Here is a 10,800-nt window from a genome sequence, read left to right as displayed (position 1 = left end):
ATCCTCTATGCAAAAGAGGGAAAAACTGTGCAAATAATAAACAAAAAAATACTAATACTGAAAACCTGAGTTGTTAAGTCCTTGAAAGTGAGTCTGTAAGTTGTGGAATCATAAGATATAGGAGTAGAAGTAGGCTGTTTGGCCCATCAAGTCTGGTCCTCCAATCAGGGCTGATCCAATTCTTCCAGTCATCCCCACTCCTCTGCCTTCTCCCCATACCCGTTCATGCCCTGGCTAATCAAGAACCTATCTCTCTCTGCCTTAAATGCACCCAATGACTTGGCCTCCAACACGTACAAACAAGCTGGAGGAACTCAGCAGGTCAGGCAGCATCCGTTGAAATGAGCAGTCAATGTTTCGGGCCGAGACCCTTCATCAAGACTGAAGAAGGAGGGGGCAGGGGCCCTATAAAGAAGGTGGGGGGAGGGTGAAAGGTGCCAGGTGAAAAACCAATCAGAGGAAAGATCAAGGGGTGGGGGAGGGGTAGCGGGGGGATAGGCAGGAAAGGTGAAGAAGGAATGGAAGGGGAAAGCACTGTGTAGTAGAAGAAGGCAGAATCATGAGACAGGTGATAGGCAGCTGGAAGAGGAGGCAGAGTGAAAGTGGGATGGGGGAAGTCTTGTCCTCCACAGCTGCTCATGGCAACAAATTCCACAGACTTACCACCCTCTGACTAAAGTAATTTCTCCACATCTGTTTGAAATGGACATCCTTCAATCCTGAAGTCATGCCCTCTTGTCCTGGATTCCCCTACATGGGAAATAACTTCGCCATATTAATGTGTTAAAGCCTTTTAACATTCTGAATGGTTTTATGACACCCCCCCCCCCCCCACCCATTCTCCTGAACTCCAGGGAATACAGCCCGAGAGCTGTCAAATGTTCCTCGTACGGTAACCCTTTCATTCCTGGAATCATTCTCATGAATCTTCTCTGAGCCCACTCCAATGTCAGTATATCCTTTCTAAAATAAGGAGCCCAAAACTGTACACAATACTCCAAGTGTGGTCTCACCAGGGCCTTAGAGAGCCTCACGATCACACCCCTGCTCTTATATTCTATACTTGTAGAAATGAATGCCAACATTGCACTTGCCTTCTGCACCATCGACTCTACCTGGAGATTAACCTTCAGGGTATCCTGCATAAGGACTCCCAAGTCCCTTTGCATCTATGCATTTTAAATTCTCTCTCCATCTCAATAATAGTCTGCCTGTTTATTTCGTCCACCAAAGTGCATGACCATACACTTTCCAACATTGTATTTCATTTGCCACTTTTTTGCCCATTCCCTTAAACTATCTAAGTCTCTCTGCAGACTCTCTGTTTCCTCAACACTACCCGCTCCTCCACATATTTTTGTTTCATCGAAGAATTTAGCCACAGATCTATTAATCCCATAGTCCAAATCATTAACATACATTGATTTAAAAAGCAGCGGTCCCAACACCGACCCCTGTGGAACTCCACTGGTATCTGGCAGCCAGCCAAAATAGGATCCCCTTATTCCCACTCTGTTTTCTGCCGATCAGCCAATGCTCCACCCTTTCTAGTTACTCCCCTGTAATTCCAGGGGCTCTTACCTTGCTAAGCAGCCTCATGTGTGGCACCTTGTCAAAGGCCTTCTGAAAATCCAAGTACACCACATCTACTGCATCTCCTTTGTCTACCCTGCTTGTAATTTCCTCAAAGAATTGCAATAGGTTAGTCAGGCAGGATTTTCCTTTCAGGAAACTATGCTGATTTTGGCCTATCTTGTCATGTGTCTCCAGGTACTCCATAATCTCATCCCGAACAATCAATTCCAACAACTTCCCAACCACTGATGTCAGGCTAACAAGTCCATAGTTTCCTTTCTGCTGCCTCCCACCCTTCTTAAGTAGCAGAATAACATTTACACATTTCCATTTATCCAGTACAATGCCAGAATCTACTGATTCTTGAAAGATCATTGTTAATGCCTCTGCAATCTCTCCAGCTACTTCCTTCAGAACCCAAGGGTACATTCCATCAGCTTCAGGAGATTAATCCACCCTCAGATCATTCAGCTTCCTGAGCATCTTATTTGTCGTATTTTTCACTGCACGTACTTCACTTCCCTGACACTCTTGAATGTCCGGTATACTGCAGATGTCTTCCACTGTGAAGACTGATGCAAAATATGCATTCAGTTCCTCTGTCATCTCTGTGTCTCTCATTACAATATCTCCAGTGTCATTTTCGATTGGTCCTATATCTACCCTCAACTCTCTTTTGTCCTTTATATACTTAAAAAAGCTTTTATCTTCTTTGATTTAAGTCACCAGCTTCCTTTTATAATTAATCTTTTCCTTCCTAATGACCTTCTTACTTTCCTTCTGCAAGTTTTTAAAAGCTTCCCAAGAGCTTTGGCTTCCTTATATGCCCTCTTTTGCTTTTACTTTGGCTCTGATTTCGCTTACCAGCCATGGTAGTGTCCTTCCATTCGAAAATTTCTTATTATTTGCAACATATCTGCCTTGCACTTCCCTCATTTTTCACAGAAACTCTAGCCATTGCTACTCTGTTGTCCCTACTGCTTGTGTCCCTTTCCAGTCAACCTTGGCCAGTTCCCTTCTCATGCTATTGTAATTTATTCTACTGAAATACTGACACATTGGAATTTAGTTTCTCCTTCTCAAACTTCAAAGTGAACTTGATCATATTGTCTGCCAGAGAAAGCAGGATCTCCCAGTGGCCACACATTTTAATTCCACGTCGCATTCCCATTCTGATATGTCTATCCATGGCCTCCTCTACTGTCAAGATGAAGCCACACTCAGGTTGGAGGAACAACACCTTATGAGTAGCCTCCAACCTGATGGCATGAACATTGATTTCTCTGACTTCCATTAATGCCCCTCCTCCCCTTCTTACCCCATTCCTCATTAATTTATTATTTTTTTTCCTTTTTTTCCTTTTCTCTCTCTGTCCCTCTCACAATCACTCCTTGTCTGCTCTCCATCTCACTCTGGTGCTCCCCTCCCACTTTCTTTCTCCCTAGGCCTCCTGTCCTATGATCCTTTCCCTTCTCCAGCTCTGTATCCCTTTTGCCAATCAACTTTCCAGCTCTTAGCTTCATCCCTCCCCCTCCTGTCTTCTCCTATCATTTCAGATCTCCCCCTCCCACTCCAACTTTCAAATCTCTTACCATCTTTTCTTTCAGTTAGTGCTGACGAAGGGTCTCAGCCCGAAACGTCAACTGTACTTCTTCCTATAGCTGCTGCCTGGCCTGCTGTGTTCCACCGGCATTTTGTGTGTGTTGCTTGATCATATTGTGATCACTGTTCTCTAAGGGTTTCTTAACCTTAAGCTCTCTTATCACCTCCTTCTGAATCATTTCAGAATTATGCTGAATGAAGTTATCCACACTGGTTCAGGGGCCTGATGGTTGTTGGGTAGAAACTGTTCCTGCATCTGGTGGTGTGGGACCTAAAACATCAGACTCTCCTGCCCAATGGTAGCAGTGAGGAGAGCACATGACCTGGACGGAGGGGTTCCTTGATGATGGATATTGCTTTCTTGTGGCAGAGCTCTTTATAAATGTACACAGTGATGTGAGGAGGGCTTTGCCTATGATGGACTGGGCTGAATCCCCCACTTTCTGAATGGCTTTTCCATCGTTGGGCATTAGTGTTTCCATGCCAGGCCATGGTGCAGGATACACTCCTCCGTGCATCAATAGAAGTTTGTCGAAGTATTCGGTGATGTGCCGAATCTTCGCAAACTTCTAAGTAGAGGTGTGCCTCCGTTGTGATGGCACTTGCGTGCTGGTCCCAGGGCAGATCCTCGGATATGGTAACGCCAAGGAATTTCAAATTAATGATCCTCTCCATCTCTGATTCCCTGATGAGCAGTGGCTCATGGGCCTCTGGCCTTTTCCTCCTGTAGTCAACAAGTAGCTCTTTGCTGATGTGGAGTGAGAGGTTGGTGTGGCATCGTTCAACTGGATTTTCTATCTCCTCCTATGCAACTAATCACAACTAAACTTCATATGTTACAGATGGTGGGAATTTTGATGCTTTTTCTTTCCTATTGGCAGAAACCTTGAAGCCTAAGGACCAATTATCACGGCAGGCTTGGGATCAAATCATCATATGTCCTGATATTTATGACCTAGTTCAGGCCTTCACTGGCTGAGTAATATGAGTGTTTTGTATCTGATCCCAGTACATGTATCTAGAGTGACATGTCAATAGCTTTAGTTTTAAGATAAGATATAGGATAAGATTTAATAATACTGGATGAGGTTTCACAAATTTAAAAACATAATACAATTAAGATTTTTGAGATATTTTTCCTCTAACTATATTGTTTTTAATCTATTCCCTTTTACAAGTGCTTACTTTTAGTGAGCTGCTGTCACTATGAAACGTCTTTCATTCTGAGTGGAACAGGGCTAAAGTTACCCCAGCTGATGAAACTAGATTTACATACCGTAGTTTCATCAGACTGGCAAGATTACCATTCTACATTTCAAATTTTCAACAATTGGAGCATTAAAAAGTGAATACATTAAAAGATGTATTCAATATTCATGAAACAGAATTTTGATTTGCATTCAACTATTAAGATTAGAACATAGAAACCTACAGCACATTACCTGCCCTTCAACCCACAATGTTGTGCCGACTATGTAACCCACTCTAGAAACTGCCTAGAATTTCCCTAGTGCATGGCTCTCTATTTTTCTAAGCTGTATGTACCTATCTAAGAGGCTCTTAAAAGACCCTATTGTATCCGCTTCCACCGGCAGTGCATTCCACTCACCCACCACTCTCTGTGTGGAAAAGCTTACTCCTGACATCCCCTCGGTACCTATTTCCAAGCACCTTAAAATCTATGCCCCATCGTGTTAGCCATTTCAGCTCTGGGAAAAAGCCCCTGGCTATCCACATTGCCCCTCATCATCTTATACACCTCTATCAGGTCACCTCTCATCCTTTGTTGCTCCAAGGGGAAAAGGCCAAGTACACTCAAACTATTCTCATAAGGTATGCCCTCCAATCCAGTCAACATCCTTCTAAATCTCCTCTGCATTCTCTCTATAGTATCCACATCCTTCCTGTAGTGAGGTAACCAGAACTCAACGCAGTACTCCAAGTGGGGTCTGATCAAGGTCTTGTATAGCCGTAATAGACAATAGGTGCAGAAGTAGACCATTCGGCCCTTCGAGACTGCACCGCCATTCTGAGATCATGGCTGATCATCTACTATCAATACCCGGTTCCTGCCTTGTCCCCATATCCCTTGATTCCCCTATCCATAAGATACCTATCTAGCCGCTTCTTGAAAGCATCCAGAGAATTGGCCTCCACTGCCTTCCGAGGCAGTGCATTCCAGACCCCCACAACTCTCTGGGAGAAGAAGGTTTTCCTTAACTCTGTCCTAAATGGCCTATCCCTTATTCTCAAACCATACCCTCTGGTACTGGACTCTCCCAGCATCTGGAACATATTTCCTGCCTCTATCTCTATCAACATAATCTTATATGTTGCAATCAGATCCCCTCTCAATCTCCTTAATTCCAGCGTGTACAAGCCCAATCTCTCTAACCTCTCTGCGTAAGACAGTCCAGACATCCCAGGAATTAACCTCGTGAATCTACGCTGCACTTCCTCTACAGCCAGGATGTCCTTCCTTAACCCTGGAGACCAAAACTGTACACAATACTCCAGGTGTGGTCTCACCAGGGCCCTGTACAAATGCAAAAGGATTTCCTTGCTCTTGTACTCTTGTAATGTTACTCAGTTCCATGATTGATGAATGCCAACACACCATATGCCTGCGCAGCAGCTTTGAGAGTCTTATCGACATGGAGCCCAAGATCTCTCAGATCCTCCACACTGCCAAGAGTCTTACCATTAATATTATATTCTGCCATCATATTTGACCTACCAAAATGAACCACTTTACACTTATCTGGGTTGAAGTCTATCTGCCACTTCTCAGCCCAGTTTTGCATCCTATCAATGTTCCGCATTAACCTCTGACAACGCTCCTGACTATCCACAACACCTCCAACCTTTGTGTCATTAGCAAACTTACTAACCCACCCTTCTACTGCTTCATCTGGGTGACATACAAAAATTACAAAAGAGGAGGGGTCCCAGAATAGATCCCTGCGGAACACCACTGATCACCAACCTACATGCAGAATATGACCCATCTACAACCTTGCCTTCTGTGGGCAAGCCAGTTCTGGATCCACAAAGCAAAGTCTCCTTGGATCCCATGCCTCCTTACTTGCTGAAGGAACCTTGCATGGGAAACTGTATCAAATGCTTTACCGAAATCCATATGTAACCCTCAGGTTCAGCCAACATGTTTGTCTAGGGGAAGACAGCCTCTGGCCCAGCCAAACTGAGAAATCTCGTTTGTGTGGATGCTGCGTGATGTGTTGCCCAGTTACAAATCTGAACCTCAAAATATCAGACAGTACACCATATGCAATTAAACGATTGAACTTTATAAATCTTAATCTGACTATAGGGTTGGTAAAGAAAATAAAAAGAAAAAGGGCCCTAAAATGGGCCCTGAAAAAGTCTAATGTGCATGTTGGAGCTGACGGTTCTGTCCATTCGTTCTCCATCAACCTCCTCCGAGCATCATAGACCCTTGGACCCTCGCTCCAATTCCACTCCATCCGGCGGTCTACCAACTCTTTCCACTCGCATCTTCTCACTTCATCTCTCACCGACAAAAGATCGCAAAATCCCTTCTCGCAGACCCACAAGAAAGAAACAACATGCTTCTCATTGGATGGCGCACATTCCAAAGCCCCCGTTATCTCTAGTCATAACCCAAACATTGCTGCTACAGAGAAACCATTACATTAGCAGTGAAACATTACAGAGAGGCCATTACATTGGCAATGAAACATTACAGCACATTACACATATAACAAAGTGCTCTACCTTCATCAATGTGTTTCGTTACATCCTCAAATAATTCAATCAGGTTCATAAGGCACGACCTGCCCTTGACAAAGCCATGCTGACTATTCCTAATCAGATTATGTCTCTCAAAATGCTCATAAATCCTGCCTCTCAAGATCTTCTCCAACAACTTGACCACCATTGAAATCAGACTCTCTGGTCTATAATTTCCTGGGTTTTCTTGACTCCCTTTCTTGAACAGGGGAACAACATTTGCAACCTTCCAATCCTGTGGTACTTCTCCTGTCCCTGTTGCCGATGCAAAGATCATTGCAAAAGGTTCAGCAATCCCCTCCCTCGCTTCCTGCAGTATCCTGGGTATATCTCATTGGGTCCCGTTGACTTATCTAACTTCATGCTTTTCAAAAGCTCCAGCACATCCTCTTTCTTAATGTCCACATGCTCAAGCATTTCAGTCATCCCCACAATTGCCAAGGTATTTTTTCCTGGTGAATACTTAAAGTATTCATTAAGTACCTCTGCTACCTCCTCCGACTCCATGCACGCTATTCCACTATCGCACCTGACTGGTCCTATTCTCACATGGTTCATCCTCTTGCTCTTCACATACTTGTAGAATGCCTTGGGGTTTTCCTTAATCCTGCTCACCAAGGCCTTCTCATGGCCCCTTCTGGCTCTCCTAATTTCATTATTAAGCTCCTTCCTAGCAACTTTGTAATTTTCTAGTGCTCTAACAGGACCTAGTTTCTTAAAACTTCCATAAACTTTTCTTTTTTTCTTAAGTAGATTTTTTTACATAGTTTGTACACCATGGTTCTTTAACTCTATCATCCTTTCCCTGCCTCGATGGAACCTTCCTATGCAGAACTCCATGCAAATGGTCCCTGAACATTTACCACAATTCTGCTGTGCATTTTCCTGAGAACAACTGCTTCCAATTTATGCTCCCAAGTTCCTGCCTAATAGCATCATATTTCCCCATACCTCAATTAAATGTCAGCACAATGGTGAAGGAGATAGAGTTGTGGTTACTTCCTCCGAAACGCTCTCCCACAGAGAGATCTGACACCTGACCAGGTTCATTTCCGAATTCCAGATCAGGTACAGCCTCTCCTCTGAGAGACTTATTTGCATCAGGAAACCTTCCTGAATGCACCTAACAAACTCCACCCCATCTAAACCTCTTGTGCTAAGGAGGTGCCAATCAATATTAGGAAAGTTAAAATCTCCCATTACAACAACCCTACCATCATTACACCATTCCAGAATCTGCCTCCCTATCTGATCCTTGATATCCCTGTTACTATTTGGAGAGGGGTGTCTATCAAAAACATTCAGTAGAGTTATTGCCCCTTTCCTGTTTCTGACTTCCACCCACACTGACTCAGTAGACAATCCCTCCATGACTTTCGCCTTTTCTGCAGCCGTAACACTATCCCTAATTAACAATGCCATGCCCCCACCTCTTTTGCCTCCCTATCTGTTAGGATCAGCACACTGTCTCCCAAGTCCTACATTCTTCGCAATTAGAGGTTTGCTTTTTGCTTCCGGTATTTTGATATGACAGTACGTTTCTATGCCTGTATATATTCTCATGCATTACTCCAGTCTTCCAGTAGATGGAACTGATTAACAGAGAAACGAGGTGCATATTAACTCAACAAGTTGATTATTTTTAAAAATATGCCTCACTGAATCAGAATCAGGTTTAGTATCACTGGCAAATGGTGTGATATTTCTTGTTACAATACATAAACTTTAAATTACAATATGTACTATATACATAAGTATTGCAAAAACCAGGGCAAAATAATGAGCTAATGTTCATTAGTTGGGTCATTATCCATTCAGAAATCTAAGTTTTATTTTGTAGGCTTTAAATTATGTAGCATTTTTCTGTGCTACAGAAGTAAGAAGGCACACCAAGGTATTAACAACTGGAATAGTCACTTTTACTTTGATTTCTCTTTCGCAGTTACATCTAATGGAATCTGTGACTATTTCAGAACAACCTCTGATAAACTTAGGCTAAGAATTATTCAGCAAAATCGCTTCAATACAAGTTTTACACCAGAAATCATTAGAGCATTAACATTTCCAAATGTTTGGAGATGGACCAAGATGTAGTGTAACCAAGGTAGCTATTTTTCTGTGGAAGTGTAACTCTACTGGGCAGCCAGGTTACAGTGGCTCAGAGAAGGAAATGGACAAATACTATCCTTCAACTCACAGCCTGATTGAAAGCTTAAAGTTCCTTACACCAGGCTACAAGTTGAAGATTGTTCAATCGTCAGTCCCTATTGATATAGATGGCCACAAATGAAAGCAAGTGTTTTGATTGACCTTGCCTGCACTGGAGAATGACAGAGCAAAAAGAACAGCAGCAAGAGATGAAAAGCAGAAGGAAAGGGAGGAAAGTGCTAAAGTGAAGGGTGGATATCTGATAGAGGTGTATAAGATGATGAGAGGCATTGATCATGTGGATAGTCAGAGGCTTTTTCCCAGGACTGAAATGGCTAGCACGAGAGGGCATAGTTTTAAGGTGTTTGGAAATAGGTACAGAGGAGATGTCAGGGGTAAGTTTTTTACGCAGAGAGCGGTGACTGTGTGGAATGGGCTGCTGGCAACGGTGGTGGAGGTGGATACGATAGGGTCTTTTAAGGGATTTCTGGATAGGTATATAGAGCTTAGAAAAATAGAGGGCTATGGGTAACCCTGGGTAATTTGTAATGTAAGGACATGTTCAGCACAGCTTTGTGGGCTGAAGGGCCTGTATAGTGCTGTAGGTTTTCTGTGTTCCTATGACTATAGCTCAGTGTTTAACGCCATCACTCCTACAGTCCTGATTGATAAGGTACAGAACCTGGGCCTCTGTAACTGGATCTTCAGCTTCTTAACCAGAAGACCAGAATCTGTGCAGATTGGTAATATCTCCTCCTTGCTATCTGTGCACTTCACAGATGTGTGCTTAGCCCACTGCTCTACTCTCTCTTTATCCATGACTGTGTGGCTAGGCATAATGCCATCTATAAATCTGCTGATGATACAACCATTGTTGACAGAATTTCAGGTGGAGATGAAAGGGCGTACAGAAGCATGATATACCAGCTGGTTGAGTGGTGTCACAACCACAACCTTGCATTCAATGTCAGTAAAATGAAAGAGCTGCTTGTGGACTTCAGGAAGGGTAAGACAAGGGAACATAAACCAATCCTCAAGGATCAGATATGGAGAGAGAGAGCAATTTCAAGTTCCAGGGTGTCAAGGTCTCGAAGGATATAACCTGGTCCCAACATATTGATGCAGCTATAAAGAAGGCAAGACAGCAGCTATATTTCATTAGGAGTTTGAGGAAATCTGGTTTGTCACCTAAAATCCTCAAACTTCTACAGGTGTACTGTGGAGTGCATTCTGACAGGCTGCATCACTATCTAGTATGAGGAGGGTGATGGGGGGAGGTGAAAACTGCACAGGACCAATAGAAACTGCAGAGAGTTGTAAAATTAGTCAGCTCTATCTTGGGTACCAGCCTCCTTAGTATCCAAGACATCTTCAAGGAGCGGTGGCTCAGAAAGGCGGTCCATTATTTAGGACCCCTATCACCCAGGAAATGCTCTCTTGTCATTGTTATTGTCGAGAAGTCTGAAGACACACACTCAGCGATTTAGGGACAGCTTCTTTCCCTCTGCCATCCGATTCCTGAATGGGCTTTGAACCCATGAACACTCCTCACTTCTTAAAAATTATTTCTGTTTTTGCACTATTTTTAATTCAACTATTTAAAATACATACATATATATGCTTACTGTAATTGATTTATCTTTCCAATACTATTCTATAATGCATTGTACCGCTGCCACTAAGTTAACAAATTTCACAACATTT

This window comes from Hemitrygon akajei, chromosome 5, assembly GCF_048418815.1.
Source record: "Hemitrygon akajei chromosome 5, sHemAka1.3, whole genome shotgun sequence".
NCBI lineage: Eukaryota > Metazoa > Chordata > Chondrichthyes > Myliobatiformes > Dasyatidae > Hemitrygon > Hemitrygon akajei.
Note: the sequence above shows the minus strand (reverse complement) of the source record.